The 15482-nt window shown below is 43.1% G+C and overlaps 1 protein-coding gene across 1 annotated transcript in view; it reads left to right on the top strand.

Moving 5' to 3' along the window:
- Window positions 1-15482, top strand: part of sgsm3 (small G protein signaling modulator 3) — a 191309-nt gene that overhangs the window by 49053 nt on the left and 126774 nt on the right. The gene's annotated exons all lie outside the window — the stretch shown is intronic.

The raw sequence follows: 15482 nt of genomic DNA, 5'->3' as shown, positions 1-15482 counted from the left end.
AACTAACCTACATATCCTTCATTGAACTATTTTCCATATGCATATCCAAGAGTTGCTTAAATGTCCCCATCTGACTCTTATTACCACTGCTGGCAGTACATTCTACGCACTCACTACTCTCTGTGTAAAGAACCTACCTCTGACATCTCCCCTGAATCTTCCTCCAGTCACTTCAAAGTTATGCCCTCTTGTGATAACCATTTCTGCCCTGGGAGAAAGTCTCTGACTATTCACTCTATCTATGCCTCTCATCATCTTGTACACCTCTATCAAGTCACCTCTCACCCTTCTTTGCTCCAGTGAAAAAAGCCTTGGCTCCCTCAACCTTTCTTTATAAGACATGCCCTCGAGTCCAGGCAGCATCTTGGTAAATCTCCTCTGTACCCTCTCTAAAGCTTCCTCATCTTTCCTATAATGACATGACCAGAACTGAACACAATATTCCAAGTGTGATCTAACTAGGACTCTGTCAAGCTGCAGCATAACCTCATGGCTCTTAAACTCAGTCCCCCTGCTAATGAAAGCCAACACACCATATGCCTTCTTAACAGCCCTATCAACTTGGGCGGCAACTTTGAGGGATCTATGGACACGGACCCCAAGAGACCTCTGTTCCTTCACACTGCCAAGAATGCTTCCATTAACGCTGTATTCTGCATTCAAATTCAACCTTCCAAAATGAACATAGAACATAGAAGAATACAGCGCAGTATAGGCCCTTTGGCCCTCGATGTTGCACCGATCCAAGCCCACCTAACCTACACTAGCCCACTATCCTCCATATGCCTATCCAATGCCCGCTTAAATGCCCATAATGAGGGAGAGTCCACCACTGCTACTGGCAGGGCATTCCATGAACTCACGACTCGCTGAGTAAAGAACCTACCCCTAACATCTGTCCTATATCTACCACCCCTTAATTTAAAGCTATGCCCCCTTGTAATAGCTGACTCCATACATGGAAAAAGGTTCTCACGGTCAACCCTATCTAAATCCCTAATCATCTTGTACACCTCTATCAAGTCACCCCTAAACCTTCTTTTCTCCAATGAAAACAACCCCAAGTGCCTCAGCCTTTCCTCATACGATCTTCCTACATCCTGGCAACATCCTGGTAAACCTCCTCTGCACCCATTCCAGTGCCTCCACATTCTTCCTATAGTATGGCAACTAAAACTGCAACAATACTCCAGATGCGGCCGCACCAGAGTCTTCTACAACTGCAACATGACCTCAGGACTCCGGAACTCAGTTCCTCTACCAATAAAAGCCAGTACGCCATATGCCTTCTTCACCACACTATTTACGTGGGTGGCAACTTTCAAAGATCTGTGGACATGGACACCAAGATCCCTCTGCTCATCCACACTACCGACCATTAGCCCAGTACCCCATCTTTTTGTTACTCTTACCAAAGTGAATCACCTCACACTTAGCTACATTGAACTCCATTTGCCACCTTTCTGCCCAGTTCTGCAGCTTATCTATATCCCGCTGTAACCTGCCACATCCTTCCTCACTGTCAACAACTCCTCCGACTTTCGTATCATCCGCAAACTTGCTCACCCAACCTTCTAGCCCCTCCTCCAGGTCATTTATGAAAATGACAAACAGCAATGGTCCCAAAACAGATCCTTGCGGAACACCGCAAGTAATGGCACTCCAAGATGAACCTTTACCATCAACTACTACCCTGTCTTCTTCCAGCCAGCCAATTCCTAATCCAAACCTCCAACTCACCCTCAATGCCATACCTCCGTATTTTTTGAAGTAGCCTACCATGGGGAACCTTATCAAACGCCTTACTAAAATCCATATACACCACATCTACCGCTTTCCCCTCGTCCACCTCCTTAGTCACCTTCTCAAATAATTCAATAAGGTTTGTGAGGCACGACCTGCCCTTCACAAAACCATGCTGACTATCCTTGATCACATTATTCCTATCCAGATGTTCATAAATCCTATCCCTTACAATTCTCTCTAAGATTTTGCCCACAACAGAAGTGAGACTCACCGGCCTATAGTTACTAGGGTTATCCCTACTCCTCTTCTTGAACAAGGGAACTACATTTGCTAGCCTCCAGTCTTCTGGCACTACTCCTGTAGACAACGAGGACATAAAAATCAAGGCCAATGGCTCTGCAATCTCCTCCCTTGCTTCCCAGAGAATCCTAGGATAAATGCCATCAGGCCCAGGGGACTTATCTATTTTCACCCTTTCCAGAATTTCCAAAACCTCTTCCCTACATACCTCGAAGCCATTCATTCTACTTAATTGTGACTCAGTATTCACATCGGCAACAATGTCCTGTTCCTGAGTGAATACTGACGAAAAGTATTCATTCAGTGTCTCCCCAATCTCTTCAGCCTCCACACGCAACTTCCCACTACTATCCTTGACTGGACCTATTCCTACCCTAGTCATTCTTTTATTCCTGACATAAAGAAACCCTATAGAAAGCCTTAGGGTTTTCCCTAATCCTACCAACTAAGGACCTTTCATGTCCCCTCCTTGCTTCTCTTAGCTCTCTCTTCAGGTCCTTCCTGGCTACCTTATAACTCTCAATCGCTCCAATTGAACCTTCACGCCTCATCTTTACATAGGCCGCCCTCTTCCATTTACCAAGGGATTCCAATTCCTTATTAAACCACGGCTCCTTCACACGACCCTTTCCTCCCTGCCTGACAGGTACATACTTATCAAGGACACTCAGTTGCTCCTTGAACAAGCTCCACATATCAATTACGCCCTTGCCTTGAAGCCTACTTTTCCAAGCCACGCATCCTAAGTCATGCCTCACTGCATCATAATTTCCCTGCCCCCAGCTATAACTCTTGCCCTGTAGTGCACACTTATCCCTCTCCATCACTAGAGTAAAAGTCACCGAATTGTGGTCACTGTCCCCAAAGTGTTCACCTACCTCTAATTCTAACACCTGGCCTGATTCGTTACCCAGAACCAAATCCAGTATGGCCTCACCTCTTGTTGGCCTATCTACATATTGTGTCAGGAAACCCTCCTGCACACATTGGACAAACACTGACCCATCTAACAAACTAGAGCTATAGCTTTCCTAATCAATATCAGGAAAGTTAAAGTCCCCCATAACAACCACCCTATTACTTTCACTCTTCTCCTGAATCATCCTCGCAATCCTTTCTTCTACATTTCTAGGACTATTAGGAGGCCTGTAAAAAAAAACTCCTAACAGGGTGACCTCACCGTTTCTATTCCTAACCTCAGCCCAAACTACCTCAGATGGCGAGTCTTCATCCATCGTCCTTTCCACCGCTGTAATACGATCTTTGACAAGCAATGCCACATCTCCCCCTCTTTTACCCCCACCTCTGACCCTACTAAAACATTTAAACCCTGGAACCTGCAACAGCCAATCCTGTCCCAGTTCTACCCATGTCTCCGTAATAGCCACAACATCGAAGTCCTAGGTACCAACCCATGCTGCAAGTTCACCTACCTTATTTCGTATACTTCTTGCATTGAAGTATACACACTTCAAGCCACTTTCCTCTTTACAGGCACCTCCTTTGAGATTGATGCCATGTTCCTAACCTTCTTACACTCCAGGTCCTGCACCCTAAAGCTACAGTCTGGGTTCCCATGCCCCTGCAGAGTTAGTTTAAACCCCCCCCAAGAGCACTAGCAAACCTCCCACCAAGGATACTGGTGCCCCTCAGGTTCAGGTGCAGACCATCCTGTTTATAGAGGTCCCACCTTCCCCAGAAAGAACCCCAGTTATCCAAATACCGGAATCCCTCCCTCCTGCACCATCCCTGTAGCCACGCATTTAACTGTGTTCTCTCCCTATTCCTCGACTCTCTATCACGTGGTACGGGTAACAAACCAGAGACAACAACTCTGTCTTTCTCCTGGATGGGGTTACTGGGGTTTGTGGTGATGTCATTTCCTGTTCATTTTCTGAGGGGTTGATAGATGGCATCTCGATCTATGTGCTTGTTTATGGCGTTGTGGTTGGAGTGCCAGGCCTCTAGGAATTCTCTGGCATGTCTTTGCTTAGCCTGTCCCAGGATAGATGTGTTGTCCCAGTCGAAATGGTGGTTTTTTTCATCCGTGAGAGGGGGTCATGTCTTTTTGTGGCTAGCTGGTGTTCATGTATCCTGGTGGCTAACTTTCTTTGACTGGGACAACACATCTATCCTGGGAGCTCAAGTTCATTCTAACTCTGAGCTTCCAACCTAACTCCCTGAAAGCCTGCCTAACATCCTCAGCCCTCCTCCTACCTATTGTCATTGGTGCCAATGTGGACCACGACTTCAGGCTGCTCCCCCTCCCCCTTAAGGACCCGGAAAATACGATCAGAGACATCACGTACCCTTGCACCTGGGAGGCAACATACCAAATGTGAGTCTCTCTCGCCCCCACAAAACCGCCTATCTGTGCCCCGAACTATCGAGTCCCCTGAATCTCTTCACACCTTTCCAGGTTGAACTCCATCTGCAACTTCTCATCTCTGCATCTTGTCAATATCCTGTTGCAACCTACAACAGCCCTCCACACTATCCACTACTCCACCAACCATCGTATCATCAGCAAACTTACTAATGCACACTTCAGTTTCCTCATCCAAGTCATTTATAAAAATCACAAAGAGCAGAGGTCCCAGAACAGATCCCTGTGGAACACCACTGGTCACTGAGCTCCAGGCTGAATACTATCCATCTACTACCACCTTCTCTCTTTTATTGGCCAACCAATTCTGTATCCAGACAATTAAATTTCCTTGTACCCCATGCCTCCTTACTTTATAAATGAGCCTACCATGGGGAATGTTGTCAAACGCCTTGCTAAAATCCATGTACACACCATCCACTGCCCCACCTTCATGTATGTGTTTTGTCACATCTTCAAAGAATTCAAGGAGAAGGAAATGGCAAGCAGGAATGCTTCTATTAAAAGAAAAGCATTTATTCCCAGTTCAGAATTTCATCAGTGCATGCGTTTAACACTCTAATATTGGTCACCCTATTCAAATGTGCTGTTGACTCGGATAATAAGCAGAATTGCTTTCCTAGTCTGATCGCTTTGAGTCGCGATGTCATTGATACCTTTGGGGACCATGGCCACTGGATCCTCACCTAATCCTCAAAGCACCTATCCAACCCCGAGGAGATATCCTAAATCTCAGAAGGAACACAGTCACCTGGATTTTTGAAAAGGTTGAGTCTCCTCCACTTCTATCTTTTCAATTCCCAGACCTTCCTCACTCAGTTGTATGTTCCTGTCTTTGACCATGAACTGAATTAGATGGTGCAATCCTAGAACGCATGTCTGTCCTTGAAATAAAGCATCCAGATAACTTTCACTCTGTGCCGAAATGTTGGCAGCTCAATTAATTACAGATGGAGTTCCTTCCATTGGAAACTGTTCCTGCAGATGTGCTTGCTTTGGTTCACACAGGTATCCATGAGATTTTCCAGCTGCCGCACATCTGCTAAGTTTGTAGAATGAATTAATGAGTTTTTTGATCAGTTAAGTTTTAATTAATGTCTCGAGTGCTGCCTGCTCTTATTCTTTTTTATTTGAATGAATGTTCTACTTGTCCGGATTTTGTCAATACCTAACATAAGTTTCGGCTTCAGCACACCTGAATGCCCCCACAAATGCTTTAGTCCACAATGAATTACAGAGCCGATGCTCAAAGCCACACTGAGAATAAGATTTAAGGCAGACAATAAATTACCTAAGTATATGACACACCTACAAGACCATAATCAAACATAGTCACCCCTTCACAAACTCCACAAAAATTCTCAAACACAGTACCACCTGGAGGAGTGACATACTGCCTCCAACATCAGTATAGCCAGTGCCAAGGGATAACAATAAAGTGCTTGTCTTTAACTTTTTTGATCACTATAGCCACACTGCAGCCAAGTCTGCAATACAACTCTCCAGAAGGTCTGAAAATCATAAATTCTCATCAGAGCCGTCACAGACTGTGTGGGAGCCAGGATTCTACAGACTGCCATGATTAATAAATGACTCTCTATGTCTTATTGTCATTTCCGTGCACCACTTCCTCCAACAAGTGCACTAAATTTGAAAGCACTGATTATGCTGCTTATGTCAGTTTCCTTTGAGTTAGTAAAACACAATCTCCTGCCACCTTTGCTTTTTTATCTGCTGAACCCCTTCAAAAACTAGTCTAATCCTCCACTCTACAGTGCCATCAGCTGCACATTTACTTGTCTCCTATAACACTAAAATGGCTTTAAAAAAGTGCGATGGAATGCTTCTTACTTGTCTGGATGAGTGTGCTCCAAACAGCACTCAAGAAGCTTGACATCATCTAGTGCAAAGTATTCACTCCCTCCACCCCTGAAGCTTAATAGCAGTGTTACTGTCTACAAGATGCACTGCAGAAATTCACCAAAGATCCACAGACAAGGCCTTCAATACCCACAACAATTTCCATCTAGAAGGTTAAGAGTAGCGGATACATGAGAACACTGCCATCTGCAAGTTTCCCTCCAAGCCACTTACCATCCTGAGTTGGAAATTTGCCAGTGTTCCTTCACTGTTGCTATGTCAATATGCTGGAACTCTCTCCTAAAGGCATTGTGGGCCAGCCTACAGCAGGTGGACTGCAGCAGTTCAAGGCACCGTCTTCTCAAAGGCAACTAGAGAGGAGCCATAAAATGCTGGCCAGCCAATGATGTCCACTTCCCATGAGCGAATTTAAAAAAAGGCCTCACACTTCCTCTCTGCATTGTTCTTGACCCTCATGACTGTCTGAGCGTTCTGCTGTCAGAACCCTTTACTACTTTCATCCTGTTTTTCAGCAACTGTGCCTTCAATTGTATGGGCTGTAAGCTTTGGATACCTTTATCAAAACGTCCTAAACTCTCTTTCATTCGCGTTCACAAATTGCCCCATGTTCCCTGCCTCTCACCCCTGCCCCCATGCGCCCTGCCTGTTGCCCCCATCGCAGGTGCGCATGTGCACCCTGTCTCTCGGCCCGCACACGTGGATAGTTTCTCCTTTGGAGTTATTATACACCTGAGCTCAAGTGTACTCAACTGTAAGTAGCCTCTTTAGGGTTTGATCCTAACTCTGTGGACTGGGGCTAACACTTAACTTGTCACTCTACGTTCATTATATCCTTCCCTTCTCCAAAAACACTGGTCTATACAACCATCTCCATTTAAGAACTTCACAGGACTACTCAACACACGAAGCAAAACTGAAACCAAAGTCTTTCTGTCTCAACCAGCTTGCAACAAGACTAGTTCCTGAAACCTTGAACAAGCATTGATGCCCCATTATTTATCTTACTGGTTACAAGGCAATCTCTAAAATATACTAAAATCCATTAGTGGTGCACAAAAACCTGTGTGAGACTTCAAAAAATATTTTAAAAGAAATCATGGTTACAGAAATACTTGCAAATAAATTACTAACTTCAGGCACAGAAAATCTGCAGATTATTAATCAAAACCAAAAAACTCAAACTTAGAACACAGAACAGTACGGCCCCTCGACCCACCATGACTGTTCTGATCATGATGCTTTTATAAACCAATCCCACCTGCCTGCACATTGTTGGTTTTCCCCTATTTCCAGTGTGTTCATTGTCTCTTAAACTTTGCTGAAGTATCCGTTTCTATCACCTCCCCAATATCATGTAGCAGGCACTTGCCAGCTTCTGTATTAAAGAACTTTCCTCACACATCTCCCTTAAACTTTACTCCTCTCACTTTAGTCCTCTGCCCTTTAGTATTTGACATTTCCATCTTGTGGGGGGGGGGGGGGGGGGGGGAGGGGAAAGACTCTGACAATCCACCCTATCCATGCCTGTCATAATTTTACATATTTCTATCAGGTTGTCCCTCAGCCTCTGCTGTAGCGGAAGCAATCCAAGTTTTGTCCAAACTCTCCTTATACTAACACACTCCAATCCAGGCACCATCCTGTAAAATGCTTTTGCACCTGCTGCAAAGCTTCACATCCTTCTTATATTGTAGGAAGCAGAATTGCACGCACTATCCAAATGTTACAACATGATTTGCCAACTTTTATACGCAGCATCCTGACTAATGAAGGTAAGCATGCTGTACACCTTCTTTACTGCCTATCCACTTGTTTTGCCACTTTCAGGGAGCTATGAACTTGGAACCCAAGATCCCTCTGTATATCAATGCACCTAAGGGTTCTGCCATGTACTATATATTTTGCTCTTGCATTTGACCTAACAAAAGTGCATCACCCCATACAATCAGTTCTTTCATAATGTGATAGTTGCATTGTTCTACAATCCTGCATTATAGAAAAATTGCGCTTGAGAAACAGCGCTTAAAGTGTTGGCGGTGTAATTGTGTTACAGCCAGCATGCGTTTTAATAGTTTGTGCTGTGGAAACCGCATCCCCAATTCATCAATCACATTAGTGAATTTGTGTCGACAAAACAGAATGACCTTTACTTGTTCTGATTAAACTCCATTTCCAACTCCACAAATTTTGTGTTGTGTGCATTCTTACAAATCAGGCCTTACATTTGACCACATCAAATCTTACATTTACGTACACGCGTGCACACATTCTGAGGAAGCGTCACTCGATTCATGATGCTGCTAGATCTGCTGAGCTTTTCCAGCAATTTTTGTTTTTGTTTCTGATTGACAGCATCTGCAGTTCTTTTAATTTTTACATTTTCATCCATGTTTATTCGTAATTTTAAAAAAGTCACTAATTCTTTCAGAAAATCAATGGTGACCAATCTCCAGTCAGAAAAACATCCCTCCGCAACTACTTTTTGTCCTCCATGCACAAGTCCATTCTTCCCAACTTCCCAACTCAGCATAGATGCACCTGACTCAATCTTTTTAACTAGCTGACCATGAGGAACCTTGTCAGATGTTTTAGTAAAGTCCATGTAGATAACATCCACTGCGCTATCCTCATCACTCTTCTTCACTTTCTCAAAAACTCAATCAAGTTTGTGAGAAGTCAGCTTTCCAACATAAATCCATGCTGTCTATCTTTAATAAGTTCATTCTTCTCCAAATGTGAATAAATCCTGATTCTAATTACTGATGTGAGGCCTACCAGGCTAGATTATCCTGAATTATCCCTGTTGCCCTTATTGGGCAAAGGAACAATATTGTCTATTCTCCAGTCTTGTGAGGTCTTGCATGTGGCTAAAGAGGATATAAAAATGACTGTCAAGGCCCCAGCAATCTCCTTCTGTTTCCTTCAGTATCCTGGGATTGATCACATTAGGCCCTGGGGATTTACCTACATTCAAGTCTTTCAAGAACCCAGTACCAACTCCTCCTCAAAATCAACATGCCTCCCCTATTCTTTCCTTCCTCCTTGGTAAAGTATTTGTTAAGAATGTTCCCTCCCGCCTGTGCTTCCATGCATAAATTCCTGCCTCTGTCCTTGAGTGAATCTGCCTTTTCCTTTGTTACCCCCTTGCACCTAATATATGCATAAAATTCCTTGGGATTGTCCTTAATTTTACATGCCCAGGGCCCTTTTCGCACCTCCTAATTTCTTGTTTGAATTATTTCAACTTCCTTTAAATTCCTCAAGGGCCTTGTCTTTTTTTTTTGTTGGCTAAACTTTCAATATCTCTTGTCATCGAAGGTTCCCAGATCTTGCTATTTTTAATTTCATCCTCAGAGGAATATGCTGGTCTTGAACTGAGGCCCTTCCCTGAGCCTAGATCATACAGTCTCAGAATAATACAACATTGGAAGTAGTAATGAGATCTGTCTTGCCTGGACCAGTTGCTTGGTAGAGTTTTCCAAATAATCCTACTTTCCTGCCTTTCCCCATTGCCTGTAAAATTCTCCAGAATAATTTTTCTCTTGAGTACAGGCAATATATTCCAGGTCAGAACAACTCATTATCTGGAAAAAAAATTCTGCATGTGATTTTTGATTCTTTTGCCAATTACTATAAACCTTAATTAATTACTGAACCTCTTCAATTAAAAACAAAGGTTTATCTTTGTTTACTCTCTCCAAATCTTCATGATTTGAATAGTTTTTTTTTAAGTATTCTCTTAATTCTAGGGAACCTGCAAGCCCAGTAAAAGTGGAAGCTAGCAGCTTCCATCCTTGAGTCAGACTCGCAGACCTTATAAGTCCTCTCAAATTCAAGTTCCCTCCATGGTTTGCTAACAAAAATGAAGGCTGACGCTCGGGAGCAACATTGAGGGATCATTGCAGTTTTGAAGGTGCAATCTGGGGTGGCACAGTGTCTCAATGGTTAGCTTATTGCCTTGTAGAGCCATGCATCCAAGTTCATTTTCACCCTTGGGTGACTGTCTGTGGAGTTTGCACATTCTCTCTGTGTCTACATTGGTTTCCTCCCACAGTCTAAAGATGTTCAGATTAGGTGGATTGGCCATGCAAAATTGCCCATAGTGTTCAGGGATTTATAGGCTAAGTAGATTAGCTGTGGAAAATGCAAGGTTACAGGGATAGGGTAAAGTGTGGTCTGCGCAGGCTGCTCTTCGGAGAGTCGATGTGGACTTGATGGACTGAATGGCCTGCTTCCATACTGTAGAGATTTTATTATTCTATCCTTCGGATGAGGCATTTAATTGAGGCACCACCTGCCTCTGGTGGATGTAAACCATCCTGTGAAGACTGGCAGAGAAGTTATCCCTAGTGTCCTGGCTTAATATTTATTCCTCAATCAACGTCAAAAAGACAGATTATGTGGTCTTGATCACACAGCTCTTAGTGGATTCTTGTGAGGAATTTGACTGCTACGTTGAGGGTGAGTTGGAGGTTTGGATTAGGAATTGGCTGGATGGAAGAAGACAGAGGGTTGTAGTTGATGGCAAAGTTTCTTCATGGAGTGCCGTCACTAGCGATGTTCCGCAAGGATCTGTTTTGGGACCATTGCTGTTTGTCATTTTTATAAATGACCTGGAAGAGGGGTTAGAAGGTTGGGTGAGCAAGTTTGCGGATGATACGAAAGTCGGAGGAGTTGTTGACAGTGAGGAAGCATGTGGCAGGTTACAGCAGGATATAGAGAAGCTGCAGAGCTGGGCAGAAAGGTGGCAAATGGAGTTCAATGTAGCTAAGTGTGAGGTGATTCACTTTGGGAAGAATAACAAAAAGATGGGGTACTGGGCTAATGGTCGGATACTTGGTAGTGTGGATGAGCAGAGGGATCTTGGTGTCCATGTACACAGATCTCTGAAAGTTGCCACCCAGGTAAATAGTGCGGTGAGGAAGGCATATGGCGTACTGGCTTTTATTGGTAGAGGAATTGAGTTCCGGAGTCCTGAGGTCATGATGCAGTTGTATAGGACTCTGGTGCGGCCGCATCTGGAATATTGTGTGCAGTTTTGGTCGCCATACTATAGGAAGGATGTGGAGGCACTGGAACGGGTGCAGAGGAGGTTTACCAGGATGTTGCCTGGTATGGAAGGAAGATCGTATGAGGAAAGACTGAGACACTTGGGGCTGTTTTCATTAGAGAAAAGAAGGTTTAGGGGTGACTTGATTGAGGTGTACAAGATGATTAGGGGGTTAGATAGGGTTGACAGTGTGAACCTTTTCCCGCGTATGGAGTCGGGTATTACAAGGGGGCATAGCTTTAAATTAAGGGGGGGTAGATATAGGACTGAAGTTAGGGGTAGGTTCTTCACTCAGCGAGTTGTAAGTTCATGGAATGCCCTGCCAGTAGCAGTGATGGACTCTCCCTCTTTATGGGCATTTAAGCGGGCATTGGATAGGTATATGGAGGATAGTGGGTTAGTATAGGTTAGGTGGGCTTGGATCGGCGCAACATCGAGGGCCAAAGGGCCTGTACTGCGCTGTATTGTTCTATGTTCTATGTTCTATGTTTACTACAGTGCCTCACTTTACACACCCCAGCTGTAAGGCACTTTGGGATGGCAGGTAGTTAGGAAAAGTACACATATCCTTTTTTATTAACAACTTCAGTTTCTCCACATAACCAAGTCTGTCATCATTGGTACCATTTTCTTCCTAACGTTTCCAAGGCCTTAACATCTTTCTCCAAATATGGTGCCAAATATTGAGCATAATACTCCAGATGAGGTCTAAGTAGTGTTTCATCAAAGGTTTTTTGTAACTAACTTGTTTTTAAGTATTGCTGTCAAAGCTTTCCATCTTGCTGGTCAGGACAATTCACAAGGATACCAATTTCAAGGAAAAGCCAAATTTACATTGTATGGGAGGAGAGTGCTGATTGTGATGGGTAGAGGCATTGGTATAAAGAATGCACAAGCTACTGATGATTGGCAACTAACTGCTAGGCTTTATTTTGTTTTACTTGTTCTGTACTCTTCCACTTTTAGTCTAACCAGAGATAAATTTGTGAAGAAGGAAAAGATATAGGGCCCTGGGGAGAGAGCATGGGAATGGGATTAACTGGATTGCTTTACAACAGAGATCCCAAAGTTCCAATGGGTGGAACAGTTGACCCTGAATTAATTCCAATAAGTAGACTGTCATTGATCTCTCTACCACATCATCTTAATGACATTAAAAAAACATCTAATTTACAACAGTGAAACAGGCTACTTAGCCAGAGAGACTTGTTGGTATTGTCATGGTCTTTTTTGGCTTCACCTCATAAAATTAAAGTCTCCTATTCCTTTCCCCCTCACGTAATTCCCTAACTTCTCTTGGAATACACACAAGCACAATTACACTACTTGGTGTTTTGTTTTGCAGTCTCATCATTCTTGACAACAGTCCTGACATGTTTATTGAATTTGTGGTTTATGCTGAAACGGAGGGTAAGGGGAGACAGGAACCCTACTTCTCTTCATCAGAGTATAGTGGCTAAGACAAATAAATGTTGTCAAACAATAAATAAAAGTTTAAAAGCATTTAAGTGTAACATTTATAGTCAATGCCCTCAGTTACATTGATTCTTCATCACTATGTTGTTTTATTTGTTCATGAGATGTGTGTATTGATGGATGGACCAGCATTTATTGTCTATCTTACTGATGTCATTGCCACGCTGCCATATACACCCAAACACTTCTTACAAAACACTCCAGAGGTCATAGTCCAATTTTTAAGCAGTTACATTTATGGCATGAATTTTAAGTATTCAGACTTAGAAAAGTAGTAGCACATCAAGTCATACAGCGGTGAATACTGGGTTGCTGATAATGTGGGATTGAAAACAATGCAGTGGTTTAGACTTTCACCAATGTCTGTCTAAAACCAAATTTCCACATTTGATCAATACTGCAACCCCCTTCATTTTTTTTCTTTTCTGATCAGAAGATGAGAGAAATAATGGTGTGCATGTCAACTGTCGCTTAAGGTAATCGAACAGACAGCAAAGGAACAACCCTAGCTTAACCAGCCTCTGTTCAATGAAATACTTCCTCCTGGTGAATCTCCGTTGCACTCCCTCCAAGGCAATCACATCCTTTCTCTAGTGTGGTGACCAGAACTACACACAGTATTCCAGTTATGTCCTAACAAAAGTTTTGTACAGCTCCAACATGGTCTCCCTGCTCTTATAATCAGTGCTACATCAAGGCAAACATCCCACATTCTTCCTTAATGATCCTTTTAAGCCGTCTTGCCACTTTAGGGAATCTGTGGATTGGCAGCTTTCCTCCTTTGAGCTCTCTCGTGTCTTACCATTCATTGAGTTCCAAAGTACATCACCTCATATTTATCAGAGTTCACTTCCATTTGTCACTGATCTGTCCATCTGACCAATCCATTAATATCCTTCTGTAACCTAATACCCTCCTTTTCACTTTCAACCACCCAGCTAATTGAAGGTGGCCTGTTCTCTAATTGGTCCAGAAAACCAACATTGCAGGAATTCCTTCTCGACAGTATTGGACTAGCCTGACCTGTGCTTTTCCAGCAACACATTTCCAGCTCTGATCTCCAGCATCTGCAGACCTCACTTTCTCCTCACTAATTTGATTTACCCAGTCTATATGCAGATTAAAGTAACCCAATGATTATAGCTGTTTGTTTACCTCTACATCTCTGATTTCCTAGTTTACCATCATCACAACTATTTGGTGGACTCTATATCACCCTTGCAAATGTTTTTTGCCCCTTAGTATTTCTCAATTCTCCCCACTCCGATTCTACATTGTCTGAGCTAATATCTTTGTTTAATATTGTGTTTATATCCTCTAACCAGGAATGTAACTCCACCATCTTTTCCTTTTCGTCTGTCGTTCCTAAATACTGAATACCCCTGATTCAGTTCCCATCCCTGGTCAACCTGCAGCCATAACTCCGCAATCCCAACTATATCATATCTGTTTGCATCTGTTTGCATGATTAGTTTATTCACATTATTTCAAATGTTCTGCATTGTCAGGCACAAAGCCTTAATGCTTGTCTTTTTAATGTTCCTATCCCATTCCCATTTTTTTTTACTGTAGTCTTGTTTGAATCTGGCCTTTGATTCCTCTGCTCATCACTTCTTTTTTTTCCCCTTTGTGCCTTTTGCTCTTGATTCCTCTTCCTCTGATTTCTTGCATAAATTCCCATCTCCCTGCCAGTTTAGTTCAAACCATCCCAACCATTTGGGTAAAAACTCCCCCTGGGGCATCACTCTCGATGCTGCCCAGGTGTAACCTATCCAGTTTGTACTGGCCCCATCTCTTCCAGAACAGGTTTTAAAGCACTAGGAATCTGAAACTCTCCCCCTCACACCATCTCTGAGCCACATGTTCATCCAATACATCCTGCTATTTCTGGCAAGTGGCTCTGGTAGGAAGTATGAGATCTCTACCTTTTTAAGATCCTACTTTTCAGCTTCCCAACTCCTATATTCTGCTTTTAGGACCTTATCCTTTACCTGTGTCATTGGTACAGATGTGTACAATGTCCACTGGCTGTTCACCCTCCTCCTGCAGGATCTTGTTGCAGCTCTGAGACGTCCTTCACCCTTGTACCATGAAGGCTGCATACCATCACATGCCCTTTCGCCATGTGGTCTGAGCAGGAAAGATATACATGAATGGCATCATGAACAAGAGGTCAGTTTTTAAACTAAGCTATTGACAGACTCATTTGTGAGTAATGAGGTAACAAAGGATAACAGAAGATAGCATATCCTGAACAAAGCCAACTCAATATCAGAAGATATTCCACAAGTAAAGAGCAATGAAATTCTCCCAAGTTCATCAGGAAGCTTCACACAGTCAGGAAGGAGAGATCACAGAGTGAGTCACAGCCCCAAGATAAATTGAAATCAAGAATCAGGGCCCAGTACAAAAGGGTGACATCACAGGTAAACTATAAGTTTGTGGGTTGGTAATAGCTACTAATTTGACTATCTACAATAAGTTATTTTCAGCTTCAAGGTAAATAGGAGAAATATTTACAGGCTACAAACTATGAAACCAGTAAGAATTTTTTAAAAATCAAATTACGGTCTAAGTAATTAAGATAAAGATGCTGGGCTAGGCAGTATGTTGTAAATGCATGATGTTGGAGCTGGTGGACCC

Source organism: Chiloscyllium plagiosum, unplaced genomic scaffold, assembly GCF_037043375.1.
Source record: "Chiloscyllium plagiosum isolate Xiang-an unplaced genomic scaffold, Cpla_swu_hap1 HiC_scaffold_33, whole genome shotgun sequence".
In the NCBI taxonomy this organism is placed as follows: Eukaryota; Metazoa; Chordata; class Chondrichthyes; order Orectolobiformes; family Hemiscylliidae; genus Chiloscyllium; species Chiloscyllium plagiosum.
Note: the sequence above shows the minus strand (reverse complement) of the source record. Positions and strands in the feature narration are given on the sequence as shown.